This window comes from Pan troglodytes, chromosome 10 (assembly GCF_028858775.2).
Source record: "Pan troglodytes isolate AG18354 chromosome 10, NHGRI_mPanTro3-v2.0_pri, whole genome shotgun sequence".
Lineage (NCBI taxonomy): Eukaryota > Metazoa > Chordata > Mammalia > Primates > Hominidae > Pan > Pan troglodytes.
Window position 1 is genome coordinate 58,219,244 of NC_072408.2, and position 27,229 is coordinate 58,246,472.

Below are 27,229 nucleotides of genomic sequence, written 5' to 3' on the forward strand. Positions count from 1 at the left end.
TCTGGGAAAGGAAATATTAGGAGTATTTGGGGTGTGAATAGTACTGTATTGAATTCCAATTCATTTCAAAATATATTTCACAGATTATCACAAACCAGGAAATAAGTTGTGTGTATTTTTCTTTGTTTTGTTTTGTTTGTTTCTTTGTTTTTTTAGACAGAGTTTTACTCTTGTTGCCCAGGCTGTAGTGCAATGCCACGATCTTGGCTCACCTCAACCTCCACCTCCCCGAAATCTCTCCCTCCCAGGTTCAAGCAATTCTCTTGCCTCAGCCTCCCAAGTAGCTGGGATTACAGGCATGTGTCACCATGCCTGGCTAATTTTGTATTTTTAATAGAGATGGAGTTTCTCCATGTTTTTTTTTTTTTTTTTTTGAGACAGATTCTCACTCTATTGCCCAGGCTGGAGTGTGGTGGTGAGATCCCAGCTCACTGCAACCTCTGCCTCCTGGGTTCAAGCGATTCTCCTGCCTCAGCCTCCCAAGTAGCTAGGATCACAGGTGCCTGCCACGGTGCCTGGCTAATTTTTGTATTTTTTAGTAGAGTTGGGGATTCGCCATCTTGGCCAGGCTGGTGTTGAATTCTTGACCTTGTGATCCACCTGCCTCAGCCTCCCAAAGTGCTGGGATTACAGGCGTCAGTGACCGAGCCTGACCAGTTTGGGTTTTTTGAGACAGTCTTACTCTGTCATCCAGGCTGGAGTGCAGTAGCATGATCTCAGCTCACTGCAACCTCTGCCTCCCGGATTCCGGTGATTCTCCTGCTTCAGCCTCCTGAGTAGCTGGGATTATAGGCACATGCCACCAATCGTGGCTATTTTTTTTGTATTTTTGGTAGAGATGGGGTTTCACTGTGTTGGCCAGGATGGCCTCGATCTCCTGACCTCGTGATCTGCCCACCTTGGCCTCTCAAAATGGTGGGATTACAGGCATGAGCAAGCACGCCCAGTGAACTGTGACCATTTCCAAAGCCATGATTTATGGGAATAGCAGTTCTTTCTCTTTGTGTAAATAAACAGTGGCCACCAAAATAAGAACAAAGAGAGGCTTATGCATACAGAACTTGCTACAGAGTAAGGGTTCCATTTGTTTAAGTTGTCTATAGATTCTGGATATTATTAGGCCTTTGTTGGTTACATCATTTGTGAGTATCTTCTCCCATTCTGTAGTTTGTTTACTCTGTTGAGAGTTTGTCTTGTGTTTATGCTTTTATTTTACTTTAATTTTTTTTTTTTTTTTTTTGAGGCAATCTCACTCTGTCACCCAGGCTGGAGTGCAGTGGTGCGATCTCGGCTCACTGCAACCTCTGCCTCCTAGGTTCAAGCAATTTTCCTGCCTCAGCCTCCTGAATAGCTGGGATTAGAGGTGTGTGCCACCACCACCTAATTTTTGTATTTTTATTAGAGACAGGGTTTCACCATGTTGGTCAGGCTGGTCTCAAACTCCTGACCTTGTGATCTGCCCAACCTGGCCTCCCAGCTTCCGGATTAATTAGGTACCACTTGTCTATTTTTGTTTTTGCTGCAATTGCTTTTTTGGAATCTTAGCCAAAAATTATTTGCCAAGGCCGGTGTTGAGAAGAGTGTTTCCTATGTTGTCTTCCAGGATTTTTATAGTTTGAGGTCTTATATTTAAATCTTTAATCCATTTGGAGTTAATGTTTGTATATGGTGAAAGGTAGGTGGCCCAGACTCAGTCTTCTGCACGTGGGTAGCCAGTTATCCCAGAATCATTTGTTGAATAGGGAGTCCTTTCCTCATTGTTCGCTTTTGTTGACTTTGTCAAAGATCACATGGTTGTATGTGTGTGAATTTATTTCTGGGTTCTCTAACCTATTCCATTGGTCTATGTGTCTGTATTTGTACCACTACTATGCTATTTTGGTTACTGTAGCCTGGTAGTATAGTTTGAAGTGGCATATATGATGCCCATCAGCAGTGGATTGGATAACAAAAATGTGGTAATTATACACCATGGAATACTACATAGCCGTAGAAAAAGAAACCGTGTCCCTTGAAGCAATATGGATGCAGCTGGAGGCCATTATCCTAAACAAATTGATGCAGCATCAGGTAACCAAATAGCCCATGGTCTCACTTATAAGTGGGAGCTAAACATTGAGTACACATGGACACAGAGATGGGATCAATAGACACTGGAGCCTGCTTGAGTGGGGAGGGTGGCATGAGGCTATGGGTAAAAAAACTATTGGGTACTGTGGTTACTACCTGGGTGACTATATCATTTGTACACCAAACCCAAGTGACATGCAATTTACCCATGTAACAAGCCTGCACATGTATCCCTTAAACCTAAAAACAGAAAAAATTAAAAATAAATAAATGAGATATAAGTCTAATTGTTGAATGTTGTGAATGGTAACCAACAGAGCCATTGAAAATAGTGAGTGGCTGGGTCAGTGGCTCACGCCTGTAATCCCAACGCTTTCGGAGGCCAAGGTGGGTGGATCACAAGATCGGGAGTTTGAGACCAGCCTGGCCAAGATGGTGAAACCCCGCTTCTACTAAAAATACAAAAATTAGCTGGGCATGGTGACTCGTGCCTGTAATCCCAGCTACTCATGAGGCTGAAGCAGGAGAATCACTTGAACCTGGGAGGCGGAGGTTGCAGTGAGCTGAGATTGCACCACTGCACTCTAGCCTGGGTGACAGAGCAAGACTCTGTCTCAAAAAAAAAAAAGAAAGAAAAGAAAAAGAAAATAGTGAGAGCACCATATAAGGAAAGTGGTTCAGGCACTGTGGTAAGGGGTGAGTGTCAGCCAAGTCATCAGCTATCAGAACACGAAGCTATCAGGTAATACATCAAATTGATATATTAAGAAGGAAGGGCTGGGTGAGGTGGCTCATGCCTGTAATCCCAGCACTTTGGGAGGCCAAGGCAGGCGGATCATGAGATAAGGAGATCAAGACCATCGTGGCTAACAGAGTGAAACCCCGTCTCTACTAAAAATACAAAAAAATTAGCCAGGTGTGGCGGCAGGTGACTGTAGTCCCAGCTGCTGGGGAGGCTGAGACAGCATAATGGAGTGAACCCGGGAGGTGGAGCTTGCAGTGAGCCAAGATCATGCCACTGCACTCCAGCCTGAGTGACACAGCAAGACTCTGTCTCAGAAAAAAAAAAAAAAAAAAAAAAACTGAAGGAGAGCAGAAGTAAAAATTAATAAAGGTATAAGTAAAAGAATATTTACAGAAGCACTATTTTTGGTGGCAAAAGTACTTTAGCATTTTAAATGCTAATATAATGGAAGATACTTTAACTCTTACAAAGAATGAGTTAGCTTTTTATGTACTATAAAGATAACCTAATATCTTTATACCAAAAGTGATATCAATAGCAAATTGTTATATAAAAAAGGAGAATGCTTTATAATTAAAGAAAAAAAGAAAGAAACATTATATAGTAGCCCTCCCTTATCTTCAGGAGATGTGATCTAAGCTGCAGGAGATGTGATCTAAGACCGGCAGTGGATGTCTGAACCTTGGATAGCATTGACCCAATTGCTGTCAATCAGAGCGCATTTCTGTTTATGATTTCCATGCACAAATTTAATGCCTTTTTTATCTTAACTAAGTACTTACCACACATGTGGCTGTACTTTTTAGAGCTTGGGGTACAACAAACAAGACTAACAGAAATTTATTTTTCCTTCTTACATTTTCACCACTAGAGGATTTGTTCTTACCATCGATCTTAGCAATCTGAGTACATGACTTCTTTTTCTTTCTATTTTCTTTTTCTTTCTTTCTTTCTTGGTTGCTTGCTTGCTTGCTCGTTTGCTTCCTTTCTCTGTCTCTTTCTCTCTCTCTTTCTTCTTTTTTTCTTTCTTTTATCTTTTTTTTCTTTCTTTCTTTCTCTTTATTTATTTATTGAGATGGAATCTTACTCTGTCACCCAGGTGGGAGTGAAGTAATGTGATATCGGCTCCCTGTAACCTTCATCTCCCAGGTTCAAGAGATTCTCGTGCCTCCACCTCCCAAGTAGCTGGGAATACAGTCACCCGCCACCACGCCCAAATAATTTTTGTGTTTTTTGTAGCGATGGGGTTTCACTATGTTGGCCAGGCTAGTCTTGAACTCCTGACCTCAAATGATCCACCCGGTTCAGTCTCCCAAAGTGCTGGGATTACATGCGTGAGCCACTGCACCTGAGCTGTATATGCCATTGTATGATTGCAAATAATTATATGAATCTTGGAGAACATCAGGGAAAGATGTTCATCATCTTGTTAACTGGTTATTTCAAGAGTGGAACTGGAAGGGGAATACTGCCTTTCCTGTGTATTTATTTGTAATGTTTCATTTTCATTGTGAACATGTATTATTTTAATATGTTTAAATATTAATAAACACAGGCAAAAATATGTAATTTTAATTCAAGCTGAAATCATCAAGGCAATCATACATAACAGATGGAGCAAATAAAACATTTAAAATGAATGAAAAGGAGGGGAGGCCGGGCACGGTGGCTCATGCCTATAATCCCAGCACTTTGGGAGGCCAAGGCAGGCAGATCACTTGGGGTCAGAAGTTTGAGACTGCCTTGGCCAATCGAGACGCCTGGACTCGATGGGAATTGTCCCACAAACTTTTTTTTTTTTTGAGGGAGTCTCGCACTGTCACCCAGGGTGGAGTGCAATGGGGCAATCTTGGCTCACTGCAACCTCTGCCTCCTGGGTTCGAGCAATTCTCCTGCCTCAGCCTCCCTAGTAGCTCGGACCTCAGGTGTCCGCCAAAACACCTGGCTAATTTTTTTCTATTTTTAGTAGGGACAAGGTTTCACAATGTTGGTCAGGCTGGTCTCAAACTCCTGACTTCAGGTGATCCACCGGCCTTGGCCTCTCAAAGTGCTGGGATTACAGGTGTGAGCCATCACACCCCACCAATCCCACAAATTTAGGCATTATGATACATCAGAGCCACCATGCCCCACCAATTACACATATTTAGGCATTATGATATATTGCTACTTTTAGAATCACTTGGTTTTTATACTGTGTTTTTTTCCTTTCATTTGTTTGTTTATTTATTTGTTTATTTATTTATTGAGACAGAGTCTCGCTGTGTCACCCAGCCTGGAGTGCAGTGGCGCGATATCGGCTCACTGCAACCTCCACCTCCCAGCACTCCATCTCCACCACACTGGCAACTAACATGCCTCCTGAGGCCCCCTCAGGGTCTAGAGAGTGCGTCTGGAACAGACTGGGAAAATCCAGTAGGCAAAGTAAGGTGCCAGGAATAAAGACACCGCCTGAAACATTCTCCATGTTCCCTCCACCCACTCCTCTCCCCACCACTCTTCCATCTGGCTCCAACTCTGCCCTCTCCCCAAGAGTCTCAGATTGAAACGTTGCAAGGAAGACAAAGATTCTCAAAGTCACAGGCTTGGGAATCTGAGCTACAAAGAAAAATGAGCCCCTGCTCCCCCAACTCCCCCATACTCCCCTGGGCACTGCTGCCCTGCACCCAGCCCCTCCTCCATAATTTGAACTGTCCTCCCAGAAGCTGGAGAGAGATTGCCCTCCTGTCAGGAAAGAAAGGACCAGCATGCGGCAAATGCCTGGGCTACGTAGGAGCAGATGGCGAGATTAGCGCAGGGATTTAAGAAACAAGTGGCTCTCAGACCAAAGAAGACTCTGCCCGAGATGGCACACTAAGCATTCATAGGGGCATGCACTGGAGAGGAGCTTGCCAGTTACCCAAAGAATTGTCTGAGAAAGGCTCTGATCTGACCCGAAAGGCCCTTGGTTCCCACGGCAACTCCTCAACGTCTAGCAGTAATAGGCTTCTGTGCCCAGACTTTCTGGGTCTGGAAGTCCCCCTCCGCCAGCCTCTTGCAGCCCAGAGGCACCTCCCATTGGCGCCTGATGGGTTAAGGAGGCTGTTCTTCTAGCTGTGACAGATCAAGCCTGAGGACCTCTCGTGTGTCTTTCTTAGTTGTTTCTTCCCGCCCACCTGCCACTCAAAGCCACAACCCACTTGCATGTCCCCGAGTGGACCCCTTAAAGCGACCATCTAGATCTGAACTGCGCTGAGTGAATGGTCAGCTTCGCTCCCATTAGATGGCTTGGCCCAAAGGACCTAGCAATCGCCCAGACAAAAATGTCTTCCTAAAAGCTGGATGTGTCTGTGGTCTCTAAGAGACAAAACAAAACCCAAAAGAAAAAGCCAACCCACCCACCCCTATCAGAAAACAAAACAAAAACAAAAACCGCCGACAACCCACCTTTCACACGAGGAGTCCTTGAGAAGGGCCTCTCCAGCCAGGATCAGGTAAGGGAATCTGTGCCCTTGGCTGGACCCAGAACACCCAGTGGCAGGGATCTGACTGTCACACTCTGACCCCATAGAATTTCCACCACTGACACAGATCAGGATGTGTCAGCCTGAGAGATGACACCACAAATCTGGCCTTCACACATTGATTCCACACTCTCTCATTGATTCCACACACATCCCATCACTGACACCAGATTCCCTCATCACTGACCCTACATACCCACAAGAATTGATTCCATGGATCTCATCACTATCCAAAAGACCACCCATCACTAATCTACAGAGCCTCATCTCACCCCAGGGACCCCACAGATTCCCCATCCCTGATTCCAGGATCTATAGAACCTCATCTCTCACCCCCACAGACCTATTTATAAGAGGATACGTTCATGGAATACCGTGTTGACCATTTTACACATCCATTGCGTGTGTGTGTGTGTGTGTGTGTGTGTGTGTGTGTGTGTGTGCGCTGATTAATGAACTTAGGTAAACTTTAGCATTTTAGTAGCCAATGCAGTTTTTCAATGCCTTTTCTTTTTCTTTCTTTTTCTTGTACAACTTTAAAGACCTTACTCCACTAAATGTGATTTGTAATTTATCAATGCCTATCTCTTATTGGGTCCTTGTTATGCATATTTGTTATTAATCATAATTCACAATTCTTACAACTCAGAGACACCAGAGACTCACATAAGAAGAATGGCTGTGGGTTTTTATTATTGTTGTTGTTGTTGTTGTTTTTTTTTTGGTTTCTGTAGATTATAAAAGTCATTCATTTGTATCAAGTCAGTAAGTGTATATTTTGTTTTCTTAAAAAATGTAATTAAAAATATTTTTGCTGGAATGCAGTGGTATAATCGTGGCCACTGCAGCCTCGACCTCCTGGGCTCAAGTGATCCTCCCACCTCAGCCTACCTACTGGCTGAGACCACAGGCATGCTACAATATACCCACCTAATTAAACTTTTTTTTTTTTTTTTGTAGAGATAGGTGTCTCACTATGTTGCAGAGATTGGTCTTGAATTACTGGGTTCAACTGATCCTCCCACCTTGGCCTCCCAAAGTGTTGCAGTTAGAGGTGTGAGCCACTGCACTCAGCTGATAAAATCTTAAAAAGAGTAAAATACTTTGGGAAGTAATGTAAAATTTCCACTGAGATAATGCATCAGAAATTAAAGTAGAATAAAATGGTCCTAGTGTATCTGAAACAATGGAAACTGAATCTTGAGCCAGGCATGGTGGCTCACGCCTGCAATCCCAGCACTTTGGGAGGCCAAGGTGGTGGACTCATTTGAGGTCAGAAGTTCGAGACCAGCCTAGCCAACACAGTGAAATACCATCTCTACTAGGAATACAAAAATTAGCTGGGAGGTTGCAGTGAGCTGAAATCGTGGCACTGCACTCCAGCCTGGGCAACAGAGGGAGACTATCTCAAAACATAAAATAAATAAAATAAAAATAAAGAAGAAGAAACAATATCTTGATTTCTTCATCAAGTGTAAAAATGTGGACTCTGGAGGCACACAGGTACTCTTTTACTTTGAAGTTTTATTGAGAAATATTAACATGTCACAGAAGCCACCCATTTAAAGTGTAAAATTCAATGATTTCAGTATATTTGCACAGTTGTGCAAACACCACCACAATAAATTTTAGGTCATTTTCATTGCCCCAAAGTAAACCCCATATCCCTCCATTTCCCCCAGCCCTGGGCCACCACTAATCTACTTTCTGTCTCTATGCATTCATGTATGTTGGACATTTTATTTAAATGGAATAACATAGCATGTGATATTTCGTGACTGGCTTCTTCCACTTAGCATAATATTTTCAAGGTTCATTTAATCCTGCATGTGCAGAGGGGGCAGTTTGCATAAGGATCTACCTGGTAGGTGGTGCTTACTGATTGATTTTGAAACTTCACTCCAAAATTGTGTGAGTGTGTGTGTGTATATGTGTATATATATATATACATATATATATATATATATATAGTTTTTTTTTTTGTTTTTTTTTTGTTGTTTTTTTTTTTTTGAGACAGAGTCTGGCTGTGTTGCCAGGCTGGAGTGAAGTGGTGCGATCTCGGCTCACTGCAACCTCTGCCTCCCTGGTTCAAATGATTATCCTGCCTCAGCCTCCTGAGTAGTTGGGATTACAGGCATGTGCCACCACACCTGGCTACTTCTGTATTTTTAGTAGAAACAGTGCTCTTCCATGTTGGTCAGGCTGGTCCTGACCACCACCATGCCCAGCTAATTTTTTTTTTAAGACAGGGTCTCACTCTGTTACCCAGGCTGGAGTGAAGTAGCACAATGTCCGCTCACTGCAGCCTCAACCTCCAGAGCTCAAATGATCCTCCCACTTCGGCCACCCAGGTAGCTGTGACCACAAACATGTGTCACCACACCTGCCTAATTTTTGTATTTTTAAAATACAAAAAAAAAAACCTGTTAAGACAGGGTTTTGGCATGTTGTCCAGGCTGGTCTCGAACTCCAGAGCTCAAGTGATCCTTGAGCCTGGAGCCTACCTTGGCCTCCCAAAGTGCTGGGATTACAGGTGTGAGCCACTGCACTTGGCCTAATGTTTTTTTTTTTTTTTTTCTGAAGACATGAGGTCTTGCTGTGTTGCCCAGACTGGTCTCAAACTCCTGGCTCAAGCAATCTCCCGCCTTGGCCTTCCAAAATGCTGGGATTACAGGTGTGAGCCACCACACTGGCCCATTCTTTCTTTTATACTGAGTATTCAGAAATTGTTTTAAATGTGTTTTCCACTTACAGCATTTCTCAGGTTGGACTAGCCATCTTTCAAGTGTTCTGCAGCCTTATTGGACAGCACAGCTCTGGAGGGTGATTTTATGGACATTCCCACTGCTCTCTCTGCCTCCTTGATTCCCGTCTACCCCAAACCCCTGCAGTCTGTGACTATCATGTCTCTCTCTCCTCTCTTTCTGTTTCTTGTATTCCTTTAATATGGAGAATTATTTCCAATTCCTTAATATCGTGCCCTGATTTTTTTTCTGTCTTATATTCAAGGGTCACAGTTTTCCTCTCACCATCATTACAGTCTTTTCCCATAACATGTGACATGCCTTTTTGTCTTGGTTGAGTATTTATTTGCAATACATGAATGGCTGTTTTCTTTGATACATTAGTATACATTAGTGACTTACATACTTTTTTTTTTTTTCTGAGATGGAGTCTTGCTCTGTCACCCAGGCTGGAGTGCAGTGGCATGATCTCAGCTCACTACAACCTCTGCCTTCCAGGTTCAAGTGATTCTCCTGCCTCAGCCTCCTGAGAAGCTGGGATTACAGATGTGCGCCACCACACCCGGCTAATTTTTATTCTCTTAGTAGAGACAGAGTTTTGCCATTTTGGCTAGGCTGGTCTTAAGCTCCTGACCTCAGGAGATCCACCAGCCTTGGCCTCCCAAAGTGCTGGGATTATAAGTGTGAGTCACCTCACTTGTCAATTCTGCACTATTCCTTAGTGTCAGACAATTTGAGGCAAACAATGTCTTTCTCATTCAGATGTGACCTTCAGGGTCTAATTTTTGTATTTTTAGTATAGACAATGTTTCTTTTCTTTCTTTCTTTTTTTTCTTCTTTTATTTTCGTTGTTGATTTTGAGACAGAGTTTCACTCTTGTCACCCAGGCTGGAGTGCAGTGGCATGATCTCAGCTCACTGCAACCTCTGCATCCTGGGTTCAAGAGATTCTCCTGCCTCAGCTTCCTGGGTAGTTGGGATTACAGGTGCCTGCCACCACACCCGGCTAATTTTTTGTATTTTTAGTAGAAACAGGGTTTTGCCATGTTGGGCAGACTGATCTCGAATTCCTGACCTTAGGTGATCTGCCAACCTCAGCCTCCCAAAGTGTGGGGTTACAGGCATGAGCCAGCGCCTGGCCTCTCCTGGCTAATTCTTTGTATTTTTGAAGAGATGAGGTTTCACCATGTTGGCCAGAATGGTCTCGATCTCCTGATCTCATGATCCACTGGCCTCAGCCTCCCAAAGATCTGGGATTAGAGGTGTAAGCCACTATGCCCAGCTTCAATGTAGCTTTTTATCAAAGTATTTATGTGGGAAAAATCAAACAAAGGGCACAAGCGTTTCAATACTTAGGTTATTTAAGATGAAATTTGTGACCAGAAGAGTGCCAGACACACATGAAATGTTTTGTTCATGAAGGAACCACAAATTAGATAAACAAATTTGAAGGAACTAAGTAACAAATAATTTTCTGTTGTTTGCTTTGGCATGTTATTTTGGTAATGTGATTAATCACATATGTCGACAGCATTGGGAAGAATTTCCAGATTCTCTGATATGCATGACATCTTAATCATACGAAATAAAGCAAGGCTATCTTAGGAAATTAGGTATCACTGCCAAGGACTTTTACATGAGAAGATAAATTAAAATTGCTATTAAATTTGTAACAATCAGATAGGCTGGCAGGCAAGTTGTGTCATTTTTTCTCGGCATTTTTTCTTTTCCTTGATTCAGTAAAACAAACCTAAATGCCAGCTGTCTGCAGAACCCTCACTAGACTATGTTTAACGATATGTGAAAGACAGCCTGCACACTCACAGATCCTTGCCAAGTCCCGTTCCCATCCTCACAAAACCTGTGTTACCCTGTGGCTAGATTTATTAAGCAGATGAAAGAGAGACGAATGAGAACCATCTTTTTTGAGGTCACTCTACACAGCTCCTGTAGGTAGACAATGACCTCTCCAGTGAGGCTTTTATCTTTGGCTCGGGGGTGGAGGCCTTAATCCTAGAAAAGAGGCCTCTCAGTGTGTGGAGGTGATTAAAATCCTTATGAGATAGACGCAGCTCCCCACTTCATCCAGATCTTCACAAACCCAAACTGGAACCACCGGAAAAACTACTGACAACCGGCCACGAGACCCAGGCAGAGAGGCGGGGAGAGGGTGACCAGAAGAAAGACCGACGTACAAGATACCGCCCTCTGGCACACAGGGCACATGTGTCCCAACACACACACGCACACACAGACGGGCACAGAGTGAAAGAGCGAGAAAGGAGAGCGAGAGAAATAAGAGAGAGACTTACGCACACACACAAACACACAAAGACATAGGGCAGTGGCACGGTAACACCCACCCCCAGGCAGCCCCTGAAGCTGCTGTGTTCTGCTCTCCGCACCTACGACCCACCGGTGAGAGTGCAGCTCATGGGCACACAAGCAAACCTCTCCTTTTTTGAAGAGATTCACTGGCACACCGTCCATGCAGACCTGAGGCTGGGATCCCGCCCTGCTTCTTCGGCCCTCCGCCCGCTGTTTCTTCCTCTTGGAGGACCCTCTGTGAATCCCGGCCTCCAGAGATCATCCTGTTGATGCCCTGGCCAGGACTGGTCTCAGCCTCGACTCTGATTAATCCCTCTAATCCCAGGTACTCGCGAGGCGGAGGCAAGAGAATCATTTGAACCCAGGCGGCAGAGTTTGCAGTGAGCTGAGATCCCGCCACTGCACTCCAGACTGGGTGACAGAGTGAGACTCCGACTATTAAAAAAAAATAATAAATGATGGCGGATCGGCGGCTGCGGGGACTGGGGCAGTGGCTGGTGAAGTGAAGATTGGGAGAGAGGCCTCATCGACCCTCCGCAAATCCTGGCCTGAGGCTGGGATCTCGCGCTGCCTCCCCTGCGATCTGCCTGAGGTTTCTTGCTCCTGAGGTTTCTTCCTGGTTGTCTACCCTCCGAGAATACCGGTCTCCAGAGACCATCCTGTTAACACCCTGGCCAGGACTGCTCTCAGCCTCGACTCTGACGCACTATCACACAAGGCTTCTACTTTGCCAAGTCTCAGGGACCTATTTCTGGGCCGCAGTGCGGGACACTGTTACCAAAGCGGTGGCTCGGACCTCGCGCATGCGCACTGGCGAGGCTGACTCCGCCCTTGCTCTGGAGAGGCAGGCTGCGGACCCTTTAAAAAATGGCTTCAACACAGCTGACTGAGGGGACTGGGGCGGCGGTACAGTCCGAGGCGGCGAGTGGGAAGGGTACTAGGAGGGGGCCTGCAGGATACTCAGGGTTGGACTCATAGGAGTCCTGTCATCAGGACCTTCTCGATCCGTCTTCTGCTTCAGTTCCTGGTGGAGGAGGAGTTTCAGGGTGCCGCTGGGCTCTCTGGACTCCTCTTCGGATCTGATTATGGATCCGAACAGGTGATCAGGAATGGGGTTACAATGTAGTGAGGCGGGAAGGGTCTCGCTGGGGCACAGAAAGATCCCAAGGGCAGTAAGGCGTACTGTAGGCTGAAAATGCACTGACCCATGAGCCCACTGCCTCCCTCCTTCCTGGGTGGAGCAGTGGCCTGCCTTTATCTCCAAGGCCCGGGGCTCTGGCATCCCGAAACTGCTTTCTGCCACATGTGCAAAGAGAGACAGAGGCGAATCCGAGATGGAGCCAATGTGACCACACGTGGCACTGGGGTCACCCAAGAGCAGACAGAATGAGCGTGTGTCTCTGAGGCCATATGGGGCGATGCCGAGAAAGACAGTGACGTCCAGGTGTGTGTCCGTGGGCCACTGGGACATCCCACAGAAAGCTGAGGAAAAGCCAAGCACACCTAAAAACCTGCGAGACAGGGCCTGTGCCCGAGTCCAAGCCACATTCAGGGGTGCTTGCCAGAGGGGCCCAGAGCTTTTGACAAAGTACATCCGACCCCAATCCTGCCAGTGGGTAGGTACCTCTGATGCCAACTCCCCTGCACCCAGCAAAACCCAGTCCTCTCGGTTCCCTGACATCTGTGGCAGCCAAAAGATTCAGTGCTTGAAGGCACTCTCCCCAGGAGCAGAGCAACTGGATGGCCCTCAGAAATGAGAGAGGAAGTACAGGTGGGATGCAACACCGCCTTTCCTAGAAAACAAAGGTCAGCCAAGGTCGGGTCGCCTCCTGCTCTTCCTGGACCCACTACGCAGCCATCACTGTGGATATGGAGACCAAGGGAGCTTCTCTGTCCAAGACAGGTATGGAAGCCCAGAGCTCCAGGATCATCACACCTGCCCCGTCATCCAGAAATAGGTTTGGAGAGGGAAGCAATCATGAAACGGACCCCAAAGAAATTTCTCCCTGATGGACTGGAAAGTGTTCTTTGTTGAAGACGTTGAGCCAGACTAAGAAGCCTCTAGGATTCCCAGAACCTGGGCAGACAGAGCAAGAGGGAGGACAGACTAGAGGCCAGCACCCAGGCAGGATATGGCACAATGCCACCATCACGGGCATCCGGGAAAAAGTGTCAAGCGGGTGACTTGGCCAGGAATGCCAGCATTTGGGTGACAGAAATGCTTGCCGCATCCCGTTGCCGGCTTCCTTCTCCGTTGCTGTGTCGAACTGTTCCTGGATTTCTGAATGAGGGCAAAGTGCAAGAGGAGTGAAAATCATCTTCTTGAAGGTCTGTGGGCACCCTCCTGGGGGTGGACAATGAGCACCTGTGAGACCTTTGTCCTTGGCTGGGTTGTGGTCGTCTTGATCCTAGCAAAGAGGCAGCTGAGGATGGGAAGGGTATTAAAACCCTTGCGAGTCAGGCTGGAGGCTCAGAGCCCCAACAACGAAGCAGGGCCACAGAGAACTCCTGCTTTGCCAAGTCTCAGAGACTGGATTCTAAGACAAACATGGAAATCAATGTGATGGGAGAATCAGCTAGAGCCTCGCGGATAGGCATTTGCTGGGCAGACTCGCATTGCGCTCCTGGAAGACAGTCTGTGGCCCCTTTAAACAATGGCGACAGCACAGTGGCAGGGGGAATCCTGCTGCAGCTGTGGTGATGGCGGGATGCAGGTTCCAGTAGGGGGCGGCAGGGGAGGGAGGGCCATGGGGGTCCCAGGGCCAAATCCCTAGGAGTCCTGTCTTAAAGACTTCCTTGAGCTGACTTCCACCGGTGGAGGGAGAGCTTCAGGGCACCTGCTGGCATCTCAAGACCCCTCTTAAGATCCAATTTTGGACCAATCTGGGTGAAGAAGGATGAGCTCACCACATCTGCTGAGAAAGGAAGGGCCTCGTTGCAGGGCAGAATGATCACATGGGCCTCAAGGTGTGGTGTCCACAGAAAAATCACTGACCCATGAGCCCTCTGCCTCCCTCCTCCTTTGAAAGAACAGTCGCCTGCCCCACTTGTAAAAGCTCTGGGGCGCTTGCAAGCTGATACCTCTTTCCAGGACACATGCAAACAGGTTCAAGGGCAATTCCAAAGTGGAGTCAATTCCAATATGCGTGGCACTGGCGTATCCCAGAGCAGATGGTGTGAATGCATGTCACCGAAGGCATATGGGGTGATGGTGAAACACAAGATGGTGTTCAGGCATGTGCCATGTGGAAGGGGGGCACAAGTGACCTTTCCATCAATGCCAAGGAAAATCAAAGAACACCTGGATCCAGGAGGGGGCCAAAAGATTCAGGGAGTCAGTCCACCCAGGAGCACAGGAGAGAATGTTTCTCAATAATAAGACTGGAAGTGCAGATGAAATGTGACACTGCCTGTCTTAGAAGACTAGGCTGGTCACAGTGGCCTACTGCTCATTCTAGGCAATCCACCAACCGATGAGGTGAAACATGGAGACCAAGGTAGCTTGCCTGTCTGAGACACCTATGGAAGTCAAGCCCTCCAGGGTCATCCAACCAGCCCAATCAAGCAGAAACAGATTGGGAGAGAGAAAAAATCGAGATGCGCATGTCCACCAAGTGTCTCCCTGATGGACTGGAAAGTGATCTTTGTTGAAGACATTCAGCCAGACCTAGATGCATCTAGGCCCCTCAGAAACAGGGGAGACAGAGCAAGAGGGAGGACAGAACAGGGGCCAGAGCCCAGGTAGGATACAGCACTTTGCCACCTCCACAGGCACAAGGGGAGGGGTGCCGAACCAGTGGCTTGTCCAGAGAGGCCGGCGTTCCCATAACAGGGATTGTTGCCATCTCCCATTCCCGGCTTCCTCTTCAAGACTGTATCGTGGTGTGGCTTCATTTCTCAGAGAAGAGCCATGAAAAGAAACAATCATCTTCTTGGAGGTGGGTCTGCTCCTCTCCTGCAGGACAGTGAGCTCCCATGGGGCTTTTGTCCTTGGGTGGAGTGTGGTCATCTTGACCCTAGAAAAGAGGCCGCTCAGGATGGGGATGATAGTTCAATTGCTCCGGGACTGACGCGTCTCCTCACGTGGTCGAGGCCTTCACAAACCCAAAGTGGAACGGCCAGGAGAACGACTGACAGCAGGCCACATGAACCAGGCAGAGATGCAGAAAGAGGCTCACCAAAGACCGGCCGACATGCAAGAAATCGCTTTCTGGCTCACAGGCACATACATCCAAACACACACACACACACCACAGCACGCACACACAAACACACACACACACCCCGACAGAGAGAGAGAAAGAAACAGAGTGAGAGACAGCGAGAGAGGAGAGAATGGGAGACACACACACATACACACACACACACACCGTCACATGGCAGTGGCATGGAAACACACCCTCCTCAGCCCTAATGCCACCCCTGAGGCTGGGGGGTTTCTGCTCTTGATGAGAACGACCCTCGGGTGACAGAGCGGCCCGAGGGCACGCACGCAGGCCTGTCCTAGAGATCACGGGGGCACGACTTTTGGGGAGACTCACCCGAACACCGTCTGGGCAGGCCTGAGGCTAGGCTGCCGTGGTGCTTCCCATGGACTTCGCTGGGGGTTTCTTCATCCTGGTCGGCCCTTTGAGACTCTTGGCATCCAGAGACGTTCCTGTCGACCCCGTGGAGAGGTCAGGCCGGAGTCTCGGAGCCCAGACACCCAAGTACTGCCACAGAGGGCTCCTGCTTTGCCAAGCCTCCTGGACTGGTTTCTAAGACAACCGTGGGAATCACTGTGACGGGAGAAGCGGCTGGCGCCTCGTTCATGTGCATTGGCTGGGCCGACTTGCGCTCTGCTCCTGGCAGTCAGGCGGAGTCCGCTTGAAACAATGGCAGCTGCGCGGCTTCAGGGGGGCTCCTGCTGCAGCCTCTGCGGCAGCTGGATCCAGGACCCAGTAGGGGGCGGCGTGAGAAAGAGGTCCGTGGGCGACCTAATGCCAAACTCTCAGGAGTCCTGTCTTCAGGACCTGCTTGAGCCGACTTCCACCGATGGAGGGAGAGCTCAAGGGCGCCTGCTGGGGTCTCAGGACTCCTCTTTGAATCACATCTTGGACCCCTCCGGGTGAGAAAGGATGGGATCACCACATCTGCTAAGGCAGGCAGGGCCTCACTGCAACACAGAATGTTCCCACGGTCCTCAAAGCATGGTGTCAGCTGAAAATTCACTGACCCATGAGCTGTCTGTCTCCCTCCTCCATTGAAAGAGCAGTGGCCCACCCCGCTTCTAAAAGCCCTGCGGCTCGTGCAAGCTGATACCGCTTTCCAGGACAAGTGCAAACAGGGACAGAGGCGATTTCCAGGTGGAGCCAAGGCAACCACGTGTGGCACTGACATATACCAGAGCAGATGGTATGGATGTGTGTCACCGAGGGCATATGGGGCTATGACGAAACAAGCAATGGTGTCCAGGCATGTACCTGGCTGAAGAGGGGCACAAGTGAACTTTCCATTAATGCCAACCAAAATCAAAGAACACCTGGGATCCAGGAGGAGGCCAAAAGATTCAGGGAGTAAGTCCACCCAGGAGCAGAGGTGAGGATGTCCCTCAAGAATGAGACAGGAGATGCAGAGGACATGCCACACCGTGCCTGTCCTAGAAGACAAGGCCAATCACGGTGGCTTACCATTGCTTCTAGGCAATCCACCTACACATGAGGTGAAAAATGGAGACCAAGTAGCTTCCCTGTCTGAGACACACATGGATGCCAAGAGCTCCAGGGACATTAAACCTGCCCAATGAAGCAGAAACAGGTTTGGAGAGAGAAACAATCATGACACGGATCTCCAGGAAGCGTCTCCCTGACGGACTGGGAAGTGATCTTTGTTGAAGACATTCAGCCAGAGCGAGAGACATCTAGGCGCCTGAGAAACAGGCGAGACAGAGCGAGAGGGAAGGCAGGGCAGAGGCCAGAGCTCAGGCAGGATCAACACCGTGCCACCTCCACGAGCATAAGGGGAGGGGGGCCAGAAGTGTGGCTTGTCCAGAGAGGCCAGCGTTCCAGTGACAGGGATTGTTGCCAAGTCCCATTCCCGGATTCGTCTACCGTGATGTGGCTTCATTGCTCACAGAAGAGCTGGGAAAAGATACAACCTCATTTCTGACATGGGTCCACTCCTCTTCTGCAGTACAATGAGCTCCTGTGGGGCTTTTGTCCTTGGTTGCAGTGTGGTCATCTTGATCCTAAAAAAGAGGCCGCTCAAGATGGGGATGAGATTTCAATTGCTCCGGGACCGACGCATCTCCTCACGCGGCCGAAGCCTTCACACAGCCAAAGTGGTACCGGGGTGAAAACCATGGACAGCCGGCCACAGGACCCAGGCAGAAACGCAGAAAGGGGTTCACCAAAGACAGGCCACCATGCGAGAAATCGCTTTGTGGCGCACAGGGCACATTCGTCCAAAGACACACTTGCACACGGGCACACACACACAAACCGAAACAGAGAGGGAAAGAAACACACAGAGACTGAGAGAGAGAGAAGAGAGAATGGGAGACACACACACACACACACACACACACACACACACACACACACACACAGAGTCATACAGCAGTGGCACAGAAACACACACCCCCCGGCAACCCCTGAGGCTGTGGGGTTCTGCTCTGGATGAGAACGACCCTGGCTGAGAGAGCAGCCCAGGGGCACGCAGGCCGACCTGTCCTTGAGATCCCGGGGGCACGACTTTTGGGGAGACTCACCCGAACACCGTCCGGGCAGGCCTGAGGCTGGGATGCTTTGCTGCTTCCCCTGGACTCTGCCAGTGGTCTTGTCATCCTGGTCGGCGCTTTGCGACTCCTGGCATCTGGAGACGTTCCTGTCTACCCCGTGGAGAGGTCAGGCCGGAACCTCGGGGTCCCGACACCCAAGCTCTGCCAAGGAGGACTCCTGCTTTGCCAAGCCTCAGGGACTGGTTTCTAACACAACCGTGGGAAGCACTGTGACGGGAGAATCCGCTCGCGCCTCGGGCATGCGCATTGGCTGGGCCGACTAATGCTCTGCTCCTGGCAGTGGGGCTGAGTCCCCTTTAAATAAGGCCGCGGCTGTGCGGCGGCAGGGGGGCTCCTCCTGCAGCCTTGGCAGTGGCTGGATCTGGGGTCCCGTTTGGGGCCGCGTGGGAGAGGGGGCCGCAGGTGTCCTGGCCCAGGGCCAAACCCCCAGGAGTCCAGTCTTCAGGACCTCCTGGAGCCAACTTCCACCAATGGACGGGGAGCTTCAGGGCGCCTGCTAGGTTCTCAGGACTCTCCTTCAGATCCAATTTTGGACCCCTCCGAGTGAGATAGGATGGGTTCACCACATCTGGTGAGGCAGGCAGGGCCTCCCTGCTGCACAGAATGATCCCATGGGCCTCAATGCATGGTGTCAGCTGAAATTTCACTGATCCCTGAGCCCTCTGCCTCCCTCCCCCTTTGAAAGAGCAGTGGCCTGCCCGGCTTCTAAAAGCCCTGGGGCTCCTCCAAGCCGACACTGCTTTCCAGGACACGTGCAAACAAAGACAGAGGCGATTCCGAGGTGAGGCCAATGCGACCAAGCGTGGCACTGGCGTATCCCAGAGCAGATGGTGTGAATGTGTGTCACCGGAGGCATATGGGGTGACAGCGAAACCAACAATGCTGTCCAGGCATGTGTCCGGTGGAAAGGCGGATCAAATGACCTTTCCATCAATGACAAGGAAAATCAAAGAACACCTGGGAACCAGGAGGGGGCCTGTGCCTGAATCCAAGCCACATTTTGAAATGACTGCCAGAGGATTAAAGAGGTTTCTGAAAAATTCACACCACCTCCAACCCTCCACGGCCCAGGTAGCCCTGACCCAACCTCCCCTGCAACCAGCCCCAGCCCCAGCCCAGTCCCTTTGGTTCCTTTCCCCGACATTCGTTACGGTCAAAAGATCCAGGGAGTCAGTCCACCCAGGAGCAGAGGAGAGATGTCTCTCACGAATGAGACATGAAGTGCAGAGGAAATGTGACACCACCTGTCCTAGAAGACAAGGACTGTCACGGTCACCTAGTGCTCATTCCAGGCAATCCACCCACCCATGAGGTGAAACACGGAGAGGAAGGAAGCTTCCCTGTCTGAGACAAGTATGGAAGCCAAGAGCTCCAGGGTTGTCAATACTGCCCTATCAAGCAGAAACAGGTTGAAAGAGAGAAACAATCACGACAGGGATCTCCAGGAAGTGTCTCCTTGACGGACTGGGACATGATCATTGTTGAAGATATTCAGCCAGAGCGAGAGGCGTCTAGGCCCCTGAGAAACAGGGGAGACAGAGCAAGAGGAAAGACAAAGCAGAGGCCAAAGCCCAGGCAGGATACAGCACTGTGCCACTGCCAGAGGCACGAGGGGAGGGGTGCCAAAAGGGTGGCTTTTCCAGAAAGGCCAGCGTTCCAGTGACTATCTGTGAACATGCTTTGTGATGCGTGGGTTATCCCTCAGAGTTAAACATTTGTTTTGACTTAGCAGTTTGGAAACACTCTTTTTTAAGAATCAATGAAGGGATATTTTGAAGCCCATGGATGAGTATATTGATAAACTAAATATCCCATCATAGAAACTAGCAACAAATTATTAGTGAAAATGCTCTGTGATGTGTGGATTCATCTCACAGAGTTAAACTTTTGTTTTCATTCTGCAGGTTTCAAACACTCTTTTGTAGAATCTACAAAAGAACATTTCAGAGCCCACTGAGGCCTATAGTGAAAACTGAATATCTTGTGATAAAAGCTAGAAACGAGCTATCTGTGAAAGTGTTTGTGATGTGTGGATTTATCTCATAGAGTTATACCTATGTTTATATACAGCAGGTTGGAAACACTCTTTTAGTAGAATCTAAAAGAAAAAATTTCTGAGTCCTTGAGGCCTATTATAAAAAAATGAATATCCCTGATAAAAACTGACAACAAATTATGTGTGGAAATGCTTTGAGATGTGTGGATTTATCTCGCAGACTTAAACCCTTGTTTTGGTTCAGAAGGTGGAAAACACTCTTTTTGTAATATCTATGAAGGGACATTTTGGAGCCCATAGAGGCCTATACTAAAAAACAAATATCCCAGGATAAAAACTAGAAACAAGCTATGTGTGAAAATGTTTTGCAATGTGTAGAATCATCTCACAGAGTTGAACCTTGTTTTAATTGGGCAGGTTGGAAACATTATTTTTGTAGAATAAAGGAAGGGACATTTTGGAGCTCATTGAGGCCTATAGTGAAAAACCACATATGCCATGATAAAAACCAGAACAAGCTATCTGTAAAAATGTTATGCAATGTGTGGTTTCATCTCACAGAGTTTAACCTTTATTTTGACTTAGCAGGTTGGAAACACTATTTTTCCAGAATCTGCAAGGGGACATTTCAAACCCAATGAGGCCTGTAGTAAAAAACTGAATATCCCATGATGAAAACTAGAAACTAGCTATCTGTGAAAATGCTTTGCAATGTGTGGATTCATCTAACAGAGTTGAATGTTAGTTTTGATTCAGCAGGTTGGAAACTTAGCAGGTTGGAAACATTCATTTTGTAGGATCAAAGAGGGGACTTTTCTTAGCCCCCGAGGCCTATAGTGAAAAACCAAATATCCCATGATAAAAACTAGAAACAAGTTATCTGTAAAAATGCTTTGCAATTTGTGGATTTGTCTCACAATGTTAAACCTTTTTTTGATTCAGCAGGTTGGAAACTCTCTTTTTGTACAATCGATGAGGAGATATTTCAAAGCCCATTGATTGAGGCTTATAGTGAGAAACCTAAAATCCTAATAAAAACTATAAAGAAGCTATCTCTGAAAATGCTTTGAGATGTGTGATTTCATCTCATAGAGTTAAATCTTTCTTTTTATTCAGCAGGTTGGAAACATTCTTATTGTAGAATATATGACAGGACATTTCAGAGCAAATTGAGGTCTGTAGTGAAAAACAGAATATACTGTGATAAAAGCTAGAAACAAGGTATCTGTAAAAATGCTTTGTGATGTGTAGATTTATCATACGAAGTTAAACCTTTGTATTGCATCAGCAGGTTGGAAACTCTGTGTTTGTAGAATCTATAAGAGGTCAATTTGGAGCTCATTTTGGCAGGTAGTGAAAAGCCAATATCCCATGATAAAAACTAGAAAAAAGCTATCTGTGAAAATGCTTTCTGATGTCTGGATTCATCACACAGAGTTAAATCTTTGTTTTGATTCAGGAGGTTGAAAACACTGTTTCTGGAAAATCTATGGAAGACAGGTTGGAAACACTTCTTTTTGGAGAACCTACAAAGAGACACTTTGGAGACCACTGAGGCCTGTAGTAAAAATACAAATGTCCCATGATGAAAACTAGAATAAGTTTTATGTGAAAATGCTTTGCAATGAGTGGATTCATCTCACAAGGTTAAAGCTTTGTTTTGATTTAGCAAATTGGAAGCACTATTTATGGAGAATCTACAAAGGGACATTTTGGAGCCCACTGAGGCCTCTTTAAAAAATCAAATGTCCCACAATGAAAACTAGAAATAAGCTATCTGTGAAAATGCTTTGTGATGTATGGATGCATCTCCCAGAGTTAAACCTTTGTTTTTATTCAGCAGGTTGCAGACAGTCTAATTCTGGAATGTGTTCAAAGACATTTCAGGGCCCATTAAGAACTATAATAAAAAACCAAATATTCCTTGATAAAAACTATAAAAATCTATCAGTGAAAATCATTTGTGTTGTGTGGATTCAACTGAGAGTTAAAATTGTTTTGATTCATCAGGTTGGAAAAACCCTTTTTTAGAATCTATGAAGCGACATTTCACAGCCCATAGAGGCCTATAGTTGTAAAACCTAATATTCTGCTATAAAAACAGGAAACAAGCTATCTGTGAAAATATTTTCCAATGTGTGGATTTATCTCACAAAGTTAAAACTTTTTTTTGTTACAGCAAGTCGAAAACACTTTTTTTGAAGAACATTCAAAGGAATATTTTGAAGCCAATTGAGGTCTGCAGTGGAAAACAAAATATCTTATCATAAAAACTTGAAACAATTTATCTGTGAAAATGCTTTGTGATGTGTTCATTCATCTGACAGAGATAAACCTTTATTTTGATTCAGCAGGTTGGAAACACTCTTTTTGTAGAATCTAGGAAGGAACATTTCAGAGCCCATTGAGGCCTCTAGAGAAAAACCTAATATCCTGTGATAAAAACTAGAAACAAAATATCTGTGAAAATGTTTTATGATGTATGAATTCATCTATCAGAGATAAAACATTTTTTGATTCAGCAGGTTGGAAAAACTCTTTGTAGAATCTATAAAGGGATAATTCAGAGCCCATTGAGGCCTACTGTGCAAAATTGAATATTCTGCAATAAAAACTAGAAACAAGCTATCTGTGTGAATGCTTTGCCATGTGTGGGTTCATCTTACAGAATTAAACCTTTGTTTGGATTCAGCAGGTTAAAAACATTCTCTTAATAGAATCTACAAAGGGATGTTTCAAAGTACATTGAAGGCTATACTGAAAAACCTAATAGCAGTGATTAAAACTAGCAGCAAGCTATCTGTGAAAATGCTTTCAGATATGTGGATTTGTCTCACAAACTTAAATCTTCGTTTTGATTCAGCAGGTTGGCAACACTCTTTTTGTACAACCTAGGAAGGGACATTTTGGAGCTCACTGAGGCCTATAGTGAAAAAATGAATATTTCAAGATAAAAACTAGAAACAAGCAATATTTGAAAATGCTTGGCAGTGGGTGGATTCATCTCACAGAGGCAAACCTTTATATTGATTCAGCACATTGGAAACACTCTTTTTAAAGAGTCTACAAGAGGACATTTTGGAGCCCACTGACAAATATATTGAAAAACTGAATATGCCACGATACATACTAGCAACAACCTATTAGTGAAAATGCTTTGTGATGTGCGGATTCATCTCATAAAGTTAAACCTTTTTATTATCATTCAGTAGGTTAAGAACACTCTTTATGTAGCATATTAAAAAAAGACATTTTTGTGAACATTGAGGACTAAAGTAAAACACCAAATATTTCACGGTAAAAACTAAAAACTGTCTATCTGTGAAAATGCTTTGTGAAGAGTGGATTTATCTCACAGAGTTAAACCTTTTTTTTGATTCAACAGGATGAAAACACCTTTTTTGTAGAATCTATGAAGGGACATTTTGGAGCCTATTGTGGACTATACTGAAAAACCTAATATCCCGGCATAAAAACTAGAAAGAAGCTATCTTTGCAAATGGTTTGCGATGTGTGGATTCATCTAACAGAGATAAACCTTTTTGTATCAGTTAAACCTTTTTTTTATTCCCCGCAAGTTGGAGTCCTCCCACCTGACCACGGGGCCATGTTGTGGACAGCTTGTGCAATGAAGGGAATGCAAGAATGGAGTTGGAAGCACTTCCTGTGTCATCTGTCTGCACCTTTTTTTGCAGATGAAGGTGTAGGACCCCATCCACACCTCAGCAGACAGTATGTTCACCCATATCTGACCTTATTGCTGCTCACACTCCTAGTTCTGGAATGAAATCCCAAGATGTTGGAGGAGTGCTCCCTTCATAACGTGAAGCACCTGCTCAGCTGCAAACTGAATTCAAATTGGATTCAGGTGGCCTGTGGACAGTACTGCTAGGGTCCCGCCCTGGGTTGGCCACAGGACAATGAGGCCCTGACAGGTGTCTGCTCCTGAGAGTGGTGTGCTCCTCTTCTTTCTAGAAGAGTGGCTCCTTTGTATGGGGAGGTGATTTGTACACCTGTGAGTCTCAACCATCCCCCCCAACTCACCGTGGACTCAGGAACCACGGAAAAACAAATAACATGCAGCCCCTTATGTCAAGCAGAGCCACACAGACAGGTGCACCAGAAGGTGAAGGGACTTGAAAAAAAGTGCTGCAGTGCATTAAACACATTCCTTTTAGCAGATGCCCCTCACACACACACACAGACACACACAAACACACTCACATACAGCCACACACACACACGCAGACATTCAAACACTCACAACACTCCCACAGAAACACACAGCCTGGCAGCTCCTTAGGCTGCACGGTTCTGCAGAAAGCCCCTTCTGAGAGAGAGCAGCCCCGGAAAACAGAGGCGGACTGTACCTAGAAATCACAGGGAGGGAAGTTTCAAAAAGACTCACTCCCACACCGTCTAGGCAGGCCCGACTTATCGTGGGTATCCTTTTCGATCCTTAGGGATTTCATGGTTTATTCCTGGGGCTCCACTTGATGTTTCTTCAGGCTGGCTCACCACTGCCCGCTCCTAGGATTGTGGGAATATTCCATAGAGCCCTCAGAGTAGACAGGTGAGAGTTCAATGCTGACACATATCCACAGAGGACTCCTTCTCCGCCAAGATGAAGGGACTTGTCACCAGGCAATGGTGGCTTCACTGTGATGTGAGCCGCTGCTCACCACTGGTGCCTGGTGGCCTGACGGTCAGATGCACATTCACCAAGCAGGCTCAGGCACCTAGCTGTCAGGGCTTAAGCCTGGCAAAGCTCAGGAAAATGGTACAGCCAGAGCTGGCCTGGTCTCCAGAAAAAGGCTACCTGCAGCAACCCACTGCAGCATGCTAATAGTCTCGAACATAGGGCCTTCATAAGCCATCTTCGTGGTAGGGTCCCACAGGAGAAGAAGGAGTTTGAAGACTGTGAGGTGGGCTCTGGAGACTGCTCTTCTGACACCATTCCCAAAAGAGGCTGCGTGCATGAATTGAGTCTCCTGGGGATGGGAATAAAGTCTGGTGAGTTGTTAAGAGGTCTCTGGGTGATGGAATAATATCTGAGATCCAAGAGGGAGGTGTCAGTGGAAGACGGCCAGGCCCTTGAACCCCCTGTCTTCCTTCATCCCGGGCCTCACAGGGGCTCCTGCTTCTCAGCACGGCTCTCTGGGAAAGGCAGGAACCATGACAAAGGCAAGTACAAGGTGGAGCAGTGATCTCACACCTAAAACAGGCCTCTCACAGGTGCACATGAGGTTGAGAGTGTCTCAGAGGCTGTCTGGGGCAATTTGAAACATGAAAATAATGTCCAGGAGTGCTGTTGATGGGCACTGTGGACTCCCCATGAAAGCAAAGAAAAATCAAGGCTCTCCTGGGAGAATGAGCAGACTTGTGCAGGAGTCCAAGCCATGTTCAAGGATTCCTGCCTGAGGACTTAAAAGCCTCTGGCAAAGTGCAAACAATGCCAGCCACCACTATGAGACCACTACCCACAACCTGGTGTGCAGCCAGCCTACCCAAAATACCTTTTGCTTTCTGATATTCCTGGCAGCCAAAATATCCACAATGAAAGTCAGTCCCACCCACCAACAGCCCAATGAAATACCCCATCCACAATGAGAAAGGAAGTGCAGATGACATGAAACAGAGCCTAGATTGCCAGGTAAAAGCCAGACACAGCTGTCTGTTTCTCATCCTACAGGAGTCATGCAGATGTCCTTTAGAAGTGGGAGAACAAGAGTTATCTTGATGGTGGATATAATCGAAATTTATCATTCTGAAAGTATCACAACTGCCCAGTCATTAAAATGTGACAGTGTTTATAAGAAAACACTCATGCAATGGATTCCCATGAGAATCGTCCTCCATGAACTGGGAAACTTTTAGTGTGGAAGACTTTGAGCCAGACCCAGAAAAACCCCAGGTTCATGAGGAACATGAAAGTCAGACTGAGCCAGACCTAGGAAACTCTAGGCCCACAAGGAACATGGAAGTCAGGAAAAGAGGAGGCCAGTGTGGAGGCCACATCCAACCCAGCATCAATCCATCTCACGCCAATGTGGCTCCAGGAATGAAATCTCAATTCTGGAGCTGTCCAGAAGGGCCCCAGTTTACAATCCAGCTTTTCCCTGCACGATTGAGTCATCCCACCTGGGCACCAGGCCATACTTTTGACTGTGCAATGAAGGGAATGAGGGGATGCAGTTGAAAGCAACTTCTGTGTCATCTGTCTGCACTTTTTTTGCAGGTGAAGGTGCAAGATCCCATCCACACCTCAACAGATTGTATCCTCACCCCTATCTGACCTTATTGTTGCTCACACTCTGTGTCCCAGAATAAAATTCCGAGACAATGGAGGAGTGCCTCCCTGATGACCTGAAGCACCTGCTCAGCTACAAACCAAAATCAAGGTAAATTCAAGAAGCCCTGCGACAGGACTCCTGGGGTCTGGCCCTGGGTTGGTCACAGAACAATAAAGCACGGGGAGTTTTCTGTTTTGGGGTGTGGTGTGCTTCTCTTCTTTGTGGAAATGTGGCTTTTTGACAAGGGGAGGTGATTTTCACCCCGGCGGTTGTCAGCCACTCTTCCAATTCACTGTGGATTCAGGAGCCATGGAAAAATGAAGAACATGGAGACCCTCAGCCCAAGCAGAGCCACAGAGACAGGCCACTGGAAGGTGGGGTGACAAAAAACGTTGCTGCACTGTGTTAGCCACATTTCTTTCAGCAGACTCCACTTACCCCCACACACAGACACAAACACACACTCACATGACCACACTCACACGCAGATATCCACAACTTGAAACACTCCCACAGAAACACACATCCCAGCAGCTTCAGAGGCTGTGTGTTTCTGCAGGAAGCTCCTCTTGGGAGAGAGCAGCCTGGGGAACACAGGCGGGCTGTACCTAGACATCATGGAGTGGGGGAAATTTCAAAAAGACTCACCTCCACACCCTCTAGGCAGGCCCCTTCGTCAGTCTTCATGGTCAGGTCCCGCTGGAGGGGGAGGCACTTGGAGACTGTGATGTGGGCGCTGGAAACTGTTCCTCTGATTCCATTCCCCAAAGAAT

The 27,229-nt window shown here is 46.9% G+C and overlaps 1 protein-coding gene across 2 annotated transcripts in view; it reads right to left on the reverse strand.

The window, feature by feature from the left end:
• LOC134807434 (zinc finger protein 850-like) overlaps nucleotides 1-18,322 on the reverse strand; it is a 34,376-nt gene extending 16,054 nt beyond the window's left edge. Inside the window, exon 1 of one of the 2 annotated variants that reach the window (XM_063785354.1) lies at nucleotides 18,138-18,322. The gene's annotated coding sequence lies outside the window, so the exon portion shown is untranslated. Of the gene's footprint in view, nucleotides 1-15,930; nucleotides 16,125-18,137 lie in introns of those variants that run through there. The other variant, XM_063785353.1, reaches the window with a different exon arrangement.
• Nucleotides 18,323-27,229: the final 8,907 nt, after the last annotated feature.